This window comes from Patella vulgata, chromosome 4 (assembly GCF_932274485.2).
Source record: "Patella vulgata chromosome 4, xgPatVulg1.2, whole genome shotgun sequence".
Lineage (NCBI taxonomy): Eukaryota > Metazoa > Mollusca > Gastropoda > Patellidae > Patella > Patella vulgata.
The window spans coordinates 81,870,998-81,885,467 of NC_065882.2; the positions used below are offsets into that span (position 1 = coordinate 81,870,998).

The 14,470-nt window shown below is 38.9% G+C and overlaps 1 long non-coding RNA gene across 1 annotated transcript; it reads right to left on the reverse strand.

The window, feature by feature from the left end:
• Window positions 1-1,816: 1,816 nt before the first annotated feature.
• LOC126817131 (uncharacterized) lies at window positions 1,817-7,440 on the reverse strand. The gene is made up of 3 exons (XR_007678802.2): window positions 7,298-7,440; window positions 4,279-4,661; window positions 1,817-2,478 (listed from the first exon to the last, which is right to left on the reverse strand). It is a non-coding gene; the product is annotated as an uncharacterized LOC126817131 (long non-coding RNA).
• Between the last annotated feature and the right edge of the window lie 7,030 nt (window positions 7,441-14,470).

A 14,470-nucleotide genomic window follows, 5' to 3' on the forward strand; every position in this document is an offset into this window, starting at 1 on the left:
ATATGACGTGTTATGGTGTATGTACCTGGATAATGTAGTCTATATTATACTATAAAAGAAAAAAAGTCTATTTATACGCATAGGGGGGTTGGGATGGCCTAGTGGTCTAGAGTGTCACGCTTCGACCTCTAGTTGGCCGGTCACCTCTGGCTTGCGGCTGTGGTTTCGATCCCAGGTGTGAGCGTATGTGGCTTGGAGATAGGGACGCCTTCTCAACCTCGTGGGTTTACTCCGGGTACTCCGGTTTCCTCCCACAGCAAAGACCCCTGCGCGTGCGCTAAGATCATTAAAATGAACTTGTCTGCGATATCACCTTCGGTGGAAGCGGACGTTAAACGCTAAGAACAACAATTTATACGCATTGCGGAATTGAGAATGACTAAGAAAGAGAGAGAGAAATGGGGTTTAATGTACACTCGACACAACCTAGGCTATTTCGGGACTATCACATGGTTCAATTCCATTTCAATAATAGAATTGTCCGCAGGGGTCTTCAGCAGAGGGAAGAAACCGGAGGACCCGGAGAAAACCCACGCCAGTTGACTCAATGGCAGACCTTATGCTAACCATTCGGCCACCCCACCCACCCCCATCCCACACACACACACATACACACACCGAATGACCATATTCCCGTTTCATTATCTATTTTGTAACGAGAACTGTCAGCCCTTTAACTGAATCTTTACATGAGAGGAAGAGGAAGCTAACAGATGAGACTGGAATTTCTATAGATTTAGTTTCGGAGAATATCTTTGTGGATAACTTCTGTCGATATTACCTCAGTAAGAATGGTTTGGCTGTGGCGCCATTTCTCTCCGTTTAAATATAGTAGCAGCTTTATTCATATGAATTTTCCCTTCTGAACAACGGCGGGGGGGGGGGGGGTGTCTAAGTGGGTAAGACGCTGGCTCGCTAGCCTGGAGGTCGGTTGTTCGATCCCTGCATTGGCCGAGAAAGTTCGTCCAGATTTTCCGGCGTTGTTTCCCCTTATCAGTGATGAAGGACAGAGGGCTTGACAGGGACAGCTGTCTAGTCGTTCGGATTGGACGAAAACCGAGATCCATTGTACATATTGGCGTGCACGTAAAAGATCTCTTGACAGTTGGAATTCGATATAAGAGTAGGCCGTAGTGCCGCTGCCCGGGCAAAATTTACCTCATATTACACAGTATGGCGTATGCCCATCTTCATTAGCCCTGTTCGAAGCAGAACAGTAGGGCGTTAAACCCCATTTCATTTCAATTCATTTCTTCGGAATAACGAAAATAGAACCACACCTTTTCATCTTTTATTATATATCATTGTGAGTATTGAATCGATCAATAATTATACAAATATCAACTAGATATATACAGTCCGTACTTCCATTTCTACTATTATTGAAACTATATAGTCACCCTTGATGAGCAACTATATGGTCACCCTTGATGAACAGCAGTATGGTCATCCTTGATGAGCAACAGTATGTTCATCCTTGATGAACAACTATATGGTCATCCTTGAAGAACAGCAGTATGGTCATCCTTGATGAGAAACTATATGGTCATCCTTGATGAACCACAAGAGCTAGTTTCAAATATAATCTTCTTCACATAACAGAGAACAAGTCAAATAGAACCATAAAAACTCTACGGCTAGAATATTACATGCAAACTCTCTTTACAATACTATTTTGAGCAACATGTAGAATGGTTGGGGTGGGGGGAGTGGTACGGACAAGGAAATAAACCATCGTTGATTTAGAGCACAAAGTTTTGCCAAATGTGACCGACCAGGAAAGATATATTATAGATTATGCATATTCTACACAATCTATGAAATCTTTTAAAATTAGATATGGTAAGTAGAAAATGCATTTTGTATTTGTCGGTCACCTTATGTACTACTCTGGACGTTATTGACCAATAAACCCTCTTGTCAGTGATTAATAGGACTTCTAGTGTTTAACGTCCGCTTCCACCGAGGGTAATATCGCAGACAAGTTATTGTATTAGCGCAGGTGCAGGGGTCTGTCCTGTGGTTGGAAAGCGTAACACTGGGAATAAACCCATGAGATTGAGAAGTCGCCGCTGTTTCCAAGTCACATACGCTCACACCGGGGATCCAAACCACGACCGGAAGTCAGAGGTGACCGACCAGTTCGAGCACGAAGCGCACACACTCTAGACCACTAGCCGCCACCCCCACATCCACACACACCCCACCCATTGGTTTTTTTTTTACAGTTTTGTAGTAGACTCGACCCTTGTTTTACAACAATACAAAACATTGTCCTGATCTACAACACCAAGTTGTTCGAGACTACGATCACCGTTCTTCTTGTTAAGACGGCTGCTGTAGATGAGCATCCCGCCATTATCTTCCGCTATAACAATATGATTAATCTCCACACCATTCTTTTCTTGTATCAACTTGGTTAAATCATTAACACCAACTTTCTTACTCACAGTTATAGTATCCTTGTCACGTGGCCAGCTGTAAATACAGGTAAATACAGGTAAATTCTTCATAAATAATCTGATTTGGTCACCCCTAGAAACACGGGTATTGGATATTATTAATGCTAGGTACCCCCCCCCCCCCCATCACGATTGGCGCTTCGATTAAAATTGTTGTTTTAATCGTGGAGTAATTGTGGTGATCCTATCAGGTCTTATCATAATACATTGTGGTCGGTCGTCGCAATTGTGTTGATCGTATCGAAATGTATCCGAACGTATCTGCACGTACCAGATCGTAGGACTCAATAGGAACAATCCTATCACATTGCTTGTCTAGTCTAGCCAGTGTATTATTCAGCAATCTGGTTAAAACACAGAACCTATTTCGTTTCGTTTTTATAGTTCAAAATTTCGTTTTACTTGTCTTTACTACACTAGGATCTGGAAGAGTTGTTATCATTATCGTGTTCTGAATGATGTGAGCTATTGGGCAATAAAACAGTCTGTTACGGCAAGCGTTTTGGCGTGTTTTGCACGAAACTGTGGGTAATCCACTAGTAATATCAATGCTGATTGGTTAATCAACTGTTCAGATCTTCATGTAGTGTAAGCCATCGAAAGTATTAATAAACAAAATGAAATATAGATCTGTATTTTGATCAGATTGCTTAAAGATACATTATGGGAGATTTTAATAGAGAGTTGGCCATTCTTGCTATAACAGTTCAAACGTAGATGATGAAAGAAGAATATATTGAAAAATTCAGTCAAATTACTTTATTCTGAACATAGTTATCATCGTTGTAATATTTGCCTAGAAATGGTAGCGAAATGTGTCTTCACCTTCACTGAACGTTTGATTGACAGGCGTTAACTCCACCTACATATCTCGATTATCAAGTAAAGTTTTCAATGGCATACGGAAATGCTTTACAGCGGCCTCGCTAAGTACACTCTATCATTTAGCCTCGATCTAACTGACGTATTTTCATCAGGTTACCCCTTATCTGATTTAATCAATTAGTGAAATCCTATTTAAATCCGAGCTGTAGCCGAGCCATCCGTGGGTCAACAGAGTTGATTTTGGGCTTGTTGTTTAAATAAAGATCTAATTTATAATTTCTATAACATCTGAAGCCTAAATTAAGACTTGCAATAATCAGATTTAGCTCTTGCATAATGTTTTTTAATATTCAAGTACCTTGAATTATACATCTGTGAATATTAGCTACGGGATAAAATAACGTTTTGGACCAGGGACTGCAGCCTAAGCTCTACAGTACTAAGCTTGGGTGGGGAGGGGTAGGTGGCCCAGTGTTTAAACACGTGTACGTTAGATCATAAGGTCTGTCATTGGGTCAAGTGGTGTGGTTTCGATTCCACGCGTGTACTTGACAAGGGGAGTGAACTCGCCTGTCCAACCTCGTAGGCTTTCTCGGTGTCCTCCGTTTTCATCCCACAGCTAAAGATCTCTACGTGACAAGGAGTAGGGTCCTCCGTGTTCCTCCCACAGTTAAAGACCCCTCGCACAAGCGAATTATTTAAATAAAATTGAACTATATGTTAGTCCCGATATGAACTGGTCCCTCTCTCTAATGTTCCATCAATTCAAGTATGGTCCACATGAAACCTGGCATGTTTATTCCTTGTCTATTGCGCATCGATTGTGATATAGCGTCACAATTCCAAGATGGCGGCGATAACGCCATCCTCGGTCCCTGACCCACAGTACACTCGCGCGTGTTATTGCAACAACGGGGGAATCGAAACCACGCCATTTGATAATTATGTTAAAGGATAAAACCATTCAAAACTATCATTAATATTTACTTACCTCTCGGATCGTGTTATCAGAAGAGTAATCTCATTACTTTCCTTTCTGTTATAATTTCTATTAGTTTTCTTAACTTCTAAATGTTCTACTCCCCTCTTCCATCTTTCAACGTGAGCAACCCTGTCTTTTAATTCGGCCATTTCTTTATCTTGTCTCTCCAACTTCAAAGTCAAGTCCTTTAGTTGAGTTTTCATTTCATCTCTTTCTTCAAGTCTCCGGTTCATTTCATATTTTAGATCTTCAATTTGAGATCTGAGGTCGTCATCTTCATCTTCGGAATGGCTCCTTGCTTCCCGGATGAGGTTTGATTTTCCGAACTGTACAGCATGACAATCACCATGGTTATGGACATTATACGTGTTATTGAAGATAATATTCGATATCTGGAATAGAAAATAAATACAGACCATACTTGTGGATATCATTTAGTCTCGGCCACAGCTTCTTCCATATATTCATCAGATCTTAAAGGAGCTAAATCGCTAATATTTGGGACCTACAATTTGAAACAAATGGGTTGCAACGTATATAATAATGTAATATGAATGTAAATAAAGTGATTTACATTCAATCGTTTCCGTTTTACTCCAATTTCAAATCAGTTATGCTCGGTGAAATAAGCCAGCAGTCTCAAGCGAGTGCAAATTTCTAGCGTCTGGTTATTCGAGTTTCCACCGATAGTATTTATTGCGCATGCTCTCCAGATAAGAATATGGGGTCACCGTTTGACATGACTTGTGGAATGTGTCTAACCTCGTTCTTCGAGTTGCTTGTTACAAATTGCGCTGAAACGCATTATGATACACGATTCGTGTACCAATCGTAAAATGTTTATTTTGTCTTTAATATTGGATATCAGAAGCCCATGTTTTGCCCGCAAAGATCACAACACCAATGTTGATTTAAATTGACAAATAATTCGTGTTTTCATTGTCGAAGATTTGGGATGATATTGGGTTAGAGACTTAGCTACTTTAATTCCGATTCACACGGTGAGATTTGCACATGTTTATAGATCTAGCTACGAGAACGTAGCTAAAAACGTTGAGACACGATCGGGTGCCTTTAGTTTCACCTGGCAAACTTAATTTCATTATTAATACATGTAACATCTTGAAAATAAGTTAATTTTATACTATTAGAACTTATTAAAATACGCATCCCACCGTAGTGAAACAACTTTGCAAATATTGACAATAGATTAATAAATCAATCGTTGTTTTTTATCAAGATTGATGCGGAGATTCATAAGTATGGTGTAATATTCCTGCGCAACGCATATTAGGTTAAAACGATAATTTCATATTTTTAAAGTGTATTAAAGTTTATTAAAATAAAGCCTTATAATAGATGGTATCTATAAATAGTCCTACCTTGTTAAAGAATAATCCTATTAATCCTATAATTCACTATTGCCAGTTGAGAAATTGGCAAAAATATCATTTCCAACTTCAAATTGGGGGGGGGGGGGATTGAAAAACAAGGGAGGTAATTGTGTTATTATTTCCGGATGAATGATTTTTTAAGTGTGAGAATGATACCTATGATCGTATAGTAAGTTGACTTTGGAGCAAAAGACATAGAGAAATAATTATGTTTTGACTTTCTTAGAAAATATGAAATTTTCGCTTTAATATTTTGATTGGCTGTTCTACACGACATAGCGCCTTCATGGCGTCAAAGATGTCAAATTTAAAATACCGGAGAGTAAGGCTATTATCGATTCCGTTTTCAAAAAAAAAAAAAAAAAAAAATGAGTTGTACCTGTATCAGGTAGGATAATATACTTAATTGTAGTTGAATGTGGCCGAAATGTTATGAATAACATGAATAACATGATGAAAAATTTTGCTTACTGAGGCCCGATGTGATCCCCGTAGGTGTTTGCCAGATGGAACTATATAGCACCGTCTCTTATCTCGAAACACGGAAGGTTGACAGATGAGGTTTTTTATCTAGTGTAGATGTAGATCTACTTATGTGAGCATATGGACGAATTTTCTTACGTGCGAAGATTCAACATGAATGCTTATTTTCAGAAATACCTGATAGTGAACCCACGTATACACGATAGACTTGTTAGCCAGTCTGATTCCTCAAAATGTTACAAGACAAAATAGTCAAACCGTTCCCTAGATCTGTTGTTTAGGGAATCTTTCGGTGTCTTCTAATTAATTCTTCATCTTGCTGTGGACAAAATCAATTGTTTTTCGGGGTCTTGGAAAAACATAAATAAAATATAATAAAATTACATAGTAGGCCCTAACTCCTATTTATTTATAACAATTATTGGGATTAGTTAAGATTCTATCTGTATAAAACCTGTACATATCCCAATATGTTGGTGTGATGTTTTAGTTTAACCCCGTAAAATATGCCAAAACAGTGTTTACAGAAGACTGAAACTTTAAATTTTTTATGGAGGTGCCCGTCCCCGTGGTAGGGTGACCCTCTCACACCCTCCCTATGGCGCTAAATCGGCTGCTGTGCAGCCCCGTGCCTCCGGCGTCACAGATTGTCAACATTTTATTTGCCGAAACCCCCAATATATATTTCACTGCTACGCCTCTACCCACAGAAGTATATTGTCGTCCCCCTGTCCGTCCGGATATCGTGGACACCCTACAGGTCACAATGTTTATCCGATTTTTACGAAACTTGAAATATAGGTCTATCTCCCAAAGATCTCGTTTACTTTCGAAATTGTCATTATCGGAACGTGATTTCATGGATTATGGCGCCTGATTGTATGAAAAATCACGTTTTAGCTTGTGGACACCCAAGAGGTCACAATTTTTATCCGCTTTTGATGAAACTTAAAATATATTTCTATATCCCAAGGATATCAGTTTCTTTCGATATTCGCGTATATCTGACCCACGCTTCCTGGATTATGGTCCCTAATTGTATGAACAATCGCTTTTCTGTTTAGCTTGTTCACTATCCATCTCTTGCAAAATGTGGACGTATCTTGCATGGCGACCGCTTGTTTAAAAAAATATGACGTAGTTGTACTTACTGCGTTAGACATGCTTGTTATTATTTAGTAATAAAAACAACTTTCTTATCTGCTGCTGTTCCAGGATTAACTACAGTAACTGGATTATGGTCCCTAATTGTATGAACAATCGCTTTTCTGTTTAGCTTGTTCACTATCCATCTCTTGCACAATGTGGACGTATTGGAAAAAACATATATATATATATATATATATAAGGTATTTATAGTCTCATATATCCTTCACGTATATAAAATAGAATAAATAAATGTTGTGACAATCTCATTCAACACTTCACAATGTATGTGCCTGGGAAACCCAGTCTATTTATAGACATTGTGTAAGCATGGAAACCCAGTCTATTTATAGACATTGCGTAAGCATGTATTATGGACATTAACTATAAAAGGGCTAAATCGCTAATATTTGGGACCTAGAAATTGACACAAATGGGTCACAACGCATATAATAATGTAATATGAGACTTTAACCATTGAATCCCATGGATGGCTCGATGGACATTCACATCATAGGGCTCAATATTTATTGTAACATTCTGGCCCATAGCTAGCGGGGGGGGGGGGGTCGAAGGCACCCTTTCCATTGGACGCAATGCCAACGACCAACGTATCGATATCAACCACTGTCACTCGGGTTTTATGGGCGCCTCGCCAAACATGTTATATATTTCAGGCGTCTCACAATGAATCACATGATGAACACCACAACTTGCTTGATTGGGCACCCAAAATGGCGTGATGTGTGGGTGCTTTATCCCGGAGGGGGGGGGGGGGTCTATAATGACGATATATGATTGTCGGACCTCACATAATGCATAATGCCGATTGGGATTGGTTGGGCTCACACGACTTGTTCAGTGGGGCGCCTAAAACGGCATGATTGTTGGGGTGCCTCATCCCGGAGGGGGGTCCATAATACTGAGATTGGTGGGCCACCCACAGCGAGATCATGGGCGCTCATGATATAATTTGCGTGGCGACCAGGCGCCCACTAATGAATTCGTATGCCTCCCTCCAAATTTTGATGATGTTCATATCAAAATATCATAATACGCCATTATCGTAAATTCAGCCTCAAAATTGAAATTTTCCATCATTTTCATAGTTACTCTCTTCAGGTACAAGCCCTATTTTCCAAAATTTTCCGGAGGGAGAGCACCCGAGATCCTAGAGGCGCGTCCACGCTGTAGTTCCCCTTGGACCGTCTAGTGTAGGTACATCGGCGCCCCCCCCCCCCCCCAGAAGCCCTGCCCCCCCCCCCCCCCAAACATTTTTGTGCTAGCTACGGGCCTGTAATTTTCTACATTGAAAACACGATCAAAAATTCAATATTGGTTCACTTCAACCTGGAGCCACGGTAGCTCAGTAAGACGTTGGCTCGCTAATCTCGAGGACCCTGCATTGGCCGAGAAGGGTCATTTAGGATTTCCAGGCGTGGCTTCCCCTTACCAGTGGTTTAGGACAGAGGATATGGCAAGGGACAGCGTATAGTCGTTAGGATGGGATGAAAAACCGAGTTCTAGAGTACACATAGAAAATTAGTTAAGACCAGGGGCCTGTTTCACGAAATTTTAACTAAGATAAAATCCAAATTTTAGTAATTTGATTGGATAATATTAGATTGATTTCAGTGCTTAGCCAATCAAAATTAAAGTATCTACTAAAATTTGGATTTTATCTTTAGTTAAAATTTCGTGAAACAGGACTCAGAGTTAGAACTAGAACTAGAAACACGGCCGTGTAAGTTGGAGCGCCTTAACTTGGCACCAATGCTCACTCAAGACAAGCCAACTAAAATAGCCATTAACTAAGGAGTCTTGTACATTATATGTTTGGATGAAAAATAAAAGTATCATATAAAGTTAAATCAGTGTTGTCGTGAAGAACCTGCTTCGAATAACCAATACCATTACGTTATTCACCGAACATAACCGATTGAACATTTCATGGTTGCGTCATGGTAAATATCAACAGGGTTCGTCAACAGACTTAAATTTGACACCTTCGTGTTCATAAGGTTGTCACAAAGGGGGACAGGGATTCTTGAACGGAAGGCTGTGGAACACTGAATTTCGATAAGGTTCGTATTCTCATGACCCCAATACGTCACGTCAAATATTTAAAAGAAACCTGGTAGCCTCTATCGGGTCCATGCTCCTTTGGAATATAAACTATTGCGCGGATGAACTGTAAGGCTGTGTTTATTAGCCCAGTCGGAGCAGAACTATAGGATGGACATTTTGTAAATACCGTCCGGATTTAACGTCGTTATAACTGATATAAATTATAAAATTATTGCGCGGATGAAATACCGTGTTTATTTGCCTAGTTGCAGCAGAACTATAGGGTGGACATTTTGTAAATACCCGTATGGATTTAACGTCAATACACAAAAACATATACTTATGGAAAAACAGCTACTTAATTTATTTGGGCGACGTTTCGAAGAGTATTCTCACAACGTTATCAAGCTTATACAAGAATTATGAGATCAATATATATACAGAAAAACTACAACAGTTCATGAAACCATAAAATTATCAAATAAAACATTATTAAGAACATTTTAATGGCAATTTGTCAAAAATGAATGTGATAATATTACAAAACGACTGCATTAAACACACAAACCGTTAAGATTATGGTCGGGTAGACACGGTGGCTCAGTGAGTAAGGCGTTAGCTCGGTAACATGGGGTCCTGTGTTCGATTCCGGTGTTGGGCGAGAAAGTTTATACAACCATAAATCCCGATCTGTTTCAAAACGTTATTGCAAGAGACTAGCTCATTCCGGAACTAATAATATAAGGTTTAATTTTATTTCATTAACCAGCTTGCGCGTTAGGGTCTTTAGCAGTTGACGGAAATCCGGGGGATAGGTTTAAAGTTACATAATTACATAATTATTTCTATGTCTTTCGCTCAATAGATTGTCAACTCACTATTATACGATCATAGGTTTCATTCTCACACTTAAAACTCATTTAAACCGGAAATAATAACACAATTACCTCGCAGTTACCTCCCTTGTTTTCTATTCTCCACCATGGAGTAGCTTTCTTCAAACGTTTGCATTTGAAGTTGAAAATGATATTTTTGCCAATTTCTCAACTGGCAATAGTGAATTATATGATTAATAGGATTATTCTTTAACAAGGAAGGACTGTTTATAGATACCATCTATTTTAAGGCTTTATTTTAATAAATTTTAAAAATATGAAATTGCAACTTTAACAGACACTCGACACAAGTCCCATATAGTCAGTCAAGACAGTTCGTTACAAGAATGTTGTTATTATTTCGTGAAGAGGGAGAGACAGTCCTATATAGCCAGTCAAGACGTTTTGGTACGAGAAAATTGTTAATATTATTCCGTAAAGTGTAAGACTAAGAGGAAGTCCTATATAGTCAGTCAAAGCATTTCGACACAACGTAATACCAAATCCACTACAACACATATTTACTGAACAGGAAAATTAGTCTCGGGTGTTTCAGTCTGCGTTCTTCGACTCGTCCATTCATTGTATATGGTAACCATATGTCTGGTTGTTCGCGTATAATGTTTACGTAGTGAACTAAGTGGAAATGAAATGAAATGGAGTTTAACGTCCTAATTTTCTGCAGTGACTGGGTAAACCAAGACAGACATATGAAATAAATGGGATTTAACGTCCTATTGTTCTGCACCGATTGGGCTAATGAAGACGAACATACGCCATGCAGTGTTCTGTGGGGAAAATTTTGCCTGGACAGAGGCATTGCGGCCTACTCTTATTTAGAATTCGAAATGTCAAGGTCTTTTAGACGCACGAAAATGTGTACGGGGGTGGGGTGGGGGCGCCGCGCTGTCCCACTGACAAGGAACGTTCTTTTCCAACCTACTGGTTAGCGAGCCAGTGCCTTACTTATGTTCTGAAGCAACGACCGCTACATTAGTCTGAAATTGCTGAACTTAAATTATAGGTACTTTATCTCCCTTTAGCGCAGACACGTGAAAAAAGGAGTTGTGCAATCAAAGGTCGTTACACAAACACACTCAAATCAAACATGGCGACCTCCATGAACACCTTGACATTGAACGAACCTTGAACTTTGCAACTCGATTATCACAGGTAGACATTTTAGCTGGAAAGCATGAGACTTGGTATTCACAATGATAATGTCTATCGAGGAATCTGAGAGGCCCCCAGCTAGGTAAGTAACCAATCGAAATTAGTGACGAAATATGCAAGGTATTACGCGACATATGCTAGGCTTCATAAGATGTACAGAGTTAAAGCGAGGTTGAGCCTTCTATTGAAGATGTGGACCATTCTTCACATCGCAAGTTCACAATTATTCTGCATATTCCAGATGCAACGTAAAGGTCCACTTTGCCTTTGGCACATGTTATAATATTCATCTGTAATTACACGTTTTACACTTCGCCATTCACCAAGTGATCACTATACAGGCAACTCTAATTAATGGCGGTATTTTTACATTTGAAATGGAATAGAGTTGTTTCTGATTCAAATCTTGTAAGATATTATGTTTTAGCCATAAATCTATTTTCTCGAAAGTTTTAATATATTTTTAAATTAATGGTTGTTTATTCTGGCTCTCGACTAACGAGAAATTATATCTTCACACTTTTAGAGTGGGAAAAGAAGAGTTATATCCCTTGAGTTGAATTCCCACTGGATAATCTAGCCAACACCTGAGTAGCCTCTGAAATAAGAAAATAAAAAAAGTGAAATGAAATGGGGTTTAACGTCCTGCTGTGATCGGGCTAATGAAGCATAACAGTGAGCTATGATGATACTCGGTCAGCGACACTTCAGCCTTGGTACGACATGGTGTATGCATATATAGGCCTATACGTACGACATGGTAAGGTCAGATTGCTGTGTTAAAATACAGATCCCGTTTCCTTTCCTTTTTATTAGTTCAAAATTTAGTTGCACTTGTCTTCAGTACACTAGGATCTGAACGAGTTGTTAAATAACCCGCGTTCTGGTTGATAAGCCAAGCAAATGATCTGTTGAGTTAAGATTTTGTCGACTGGAACGCGGAACTGTGCGTAGACATTTGCAGCGAAGCAAGTTGTATTTTCGAATACCCACTTGAAACACCGAGGCTGATCGATTAATCGAATGACTGACGTCATGGGTCAGAGGGCGCTCGTATTATTGACTTCTGATGCGAGATGAAGCTGGTCATTATCTTCAAGGTTTAACGTCAAGTAAGGTGGAGAAACTAGTCCGGTCCATGGCGTTCGTCATTATAGTCTCGGTCACCCAGAACCTCCTAGTCTTCAACGTACGGAGGGTCTGGGAATGTTGTCAATATTTGACGAAAAAATTCCATTGCCCATGCGTAATCGGGAATTTGTTTTTTTATGTGGTTGATTATCCAGTATTTTTGGCCAAGTCAAGTAAGAGTTGCCCCCTTTCGCGCAATAAATCCCATAATTCTTGCATTAATATAAACAGACATGAATCGTGACGACGGATTAGGATTAATTTAAAAAATACATAGATATGGCCCATGAAGAGACATATTTTAGAGTGTTGGATATTGAACTCGCAATGAAATCGTCATATGGTCAATGTGTAATGTTGAGAAATTAGACCGGCCAAAAGTACTGATCATTATACCCATGGTGTAAGGTGAGAAAAGAGACTCTTAACGATGTAAAATTATAAGAGTTACCTGTTAACACAAGGTACAATTTTATGGATACACAATTACTGAGTTTAATACTAAGCGACGTTTCGACGAGGATACTCTCATCTTTATCAAGCAAACGATAAAGACGGGGGTATCCTCTTCGAAACGTCGCTTAGTATTAAACTCAGTAAAAGCGATAAAGACGAGAGTATCCCCCTCGAAACGTTGCTTAGTATTCAACTCAGAAATTGTGTGTCCATAAAATTGTACACCTTGTGTTAATATGTTCAATTACTAAATGCCAATCAAAGAAGACTTACCTGTTAGTTTAGTTTCCAGGGAATGTCTAGTTTTCTTTTCATCCTCCATCTCACTCAATAAACTCTCTGTAATATTTCAAATTACAATAAACTCTCTGTAATATTTCAAATTACAATAAACTCTCTGTAATATTTCAAATTATAATATTTCATTTGTTACAATGGAGGAGGCCACTAATAAACTTTCTTATATATTCGCAATTGTAAAAACAAAGATGTTGATATTGTAGCACAAAATGAAGCTACTAAAAAGGTTTGGGATTAGACTGGGCAATCCTGTCTAACCATCGTTACAGCTATCGACAATACAATAAATAAATCTTACTGGATAATGTTGCCTAACCATCGTTACAGCTAGCGACAATACAATAAATAAATCTTACTGGATAATGTTGTCTAACCATCGTTACAGCTAATGACAATAAATAAATAATCTTACTGGATAATGTTGCCTAACCATCGTTACAGCTATCGACAATAAATAAATAATCTTACTGGATAATGTTGCCTAACCATCGTTACAGCTAACGACAATAAATAAAGCTTACTGGATAATGTTGTCTAACTATCGTTACAGCTAACGACAATATATAAATCGTACTGGACAATGTTGTCTAGCTATCGTTACAGCTAGCGACAGTAAATAAATCTTACTGGATAATGTTGTCTAACAATCGTTACAGCTAGCGACATTAAATAAATCTTACTGGATAATGTTGTCTCACCATCGTTACAGCTGCCTTATCTTGATATAATCTAACCTTAAATCCACGGTTTACTAGACGATGTTATAAGCTAACCACAGTTTAATGATTTACTGGACAATGTTGCCCTGATATAAGCTAAACGCCAATTGGAAAATATTACCAACCTTTGAGTGATGAAATTTGACACGAAAATTCTTCTCTCATTTCAGATTCTTTTAGTGACTCCAATCGAAGAACATCTTGAAAAACAAAAGAGAAATAAATAGATTTATAGTCAAATAACGAGGGGGGGGGGCTGTATCATAAGGCCTGTCATTGAGTCATCTGGCGTGGTTTGGATTTCCCGGTTGTACTGACAAGGAGTAGGGTTGAACCTCGTGAGGTTTCTCCGTGTCCTCCGGTTTCCTCTCACTACTAAAGACCCCTACGCGCAAGCGAATTATTGAAATAAAATAATACCGTATGATAGTTGCGAAATGACATAGTCTGTATCGAG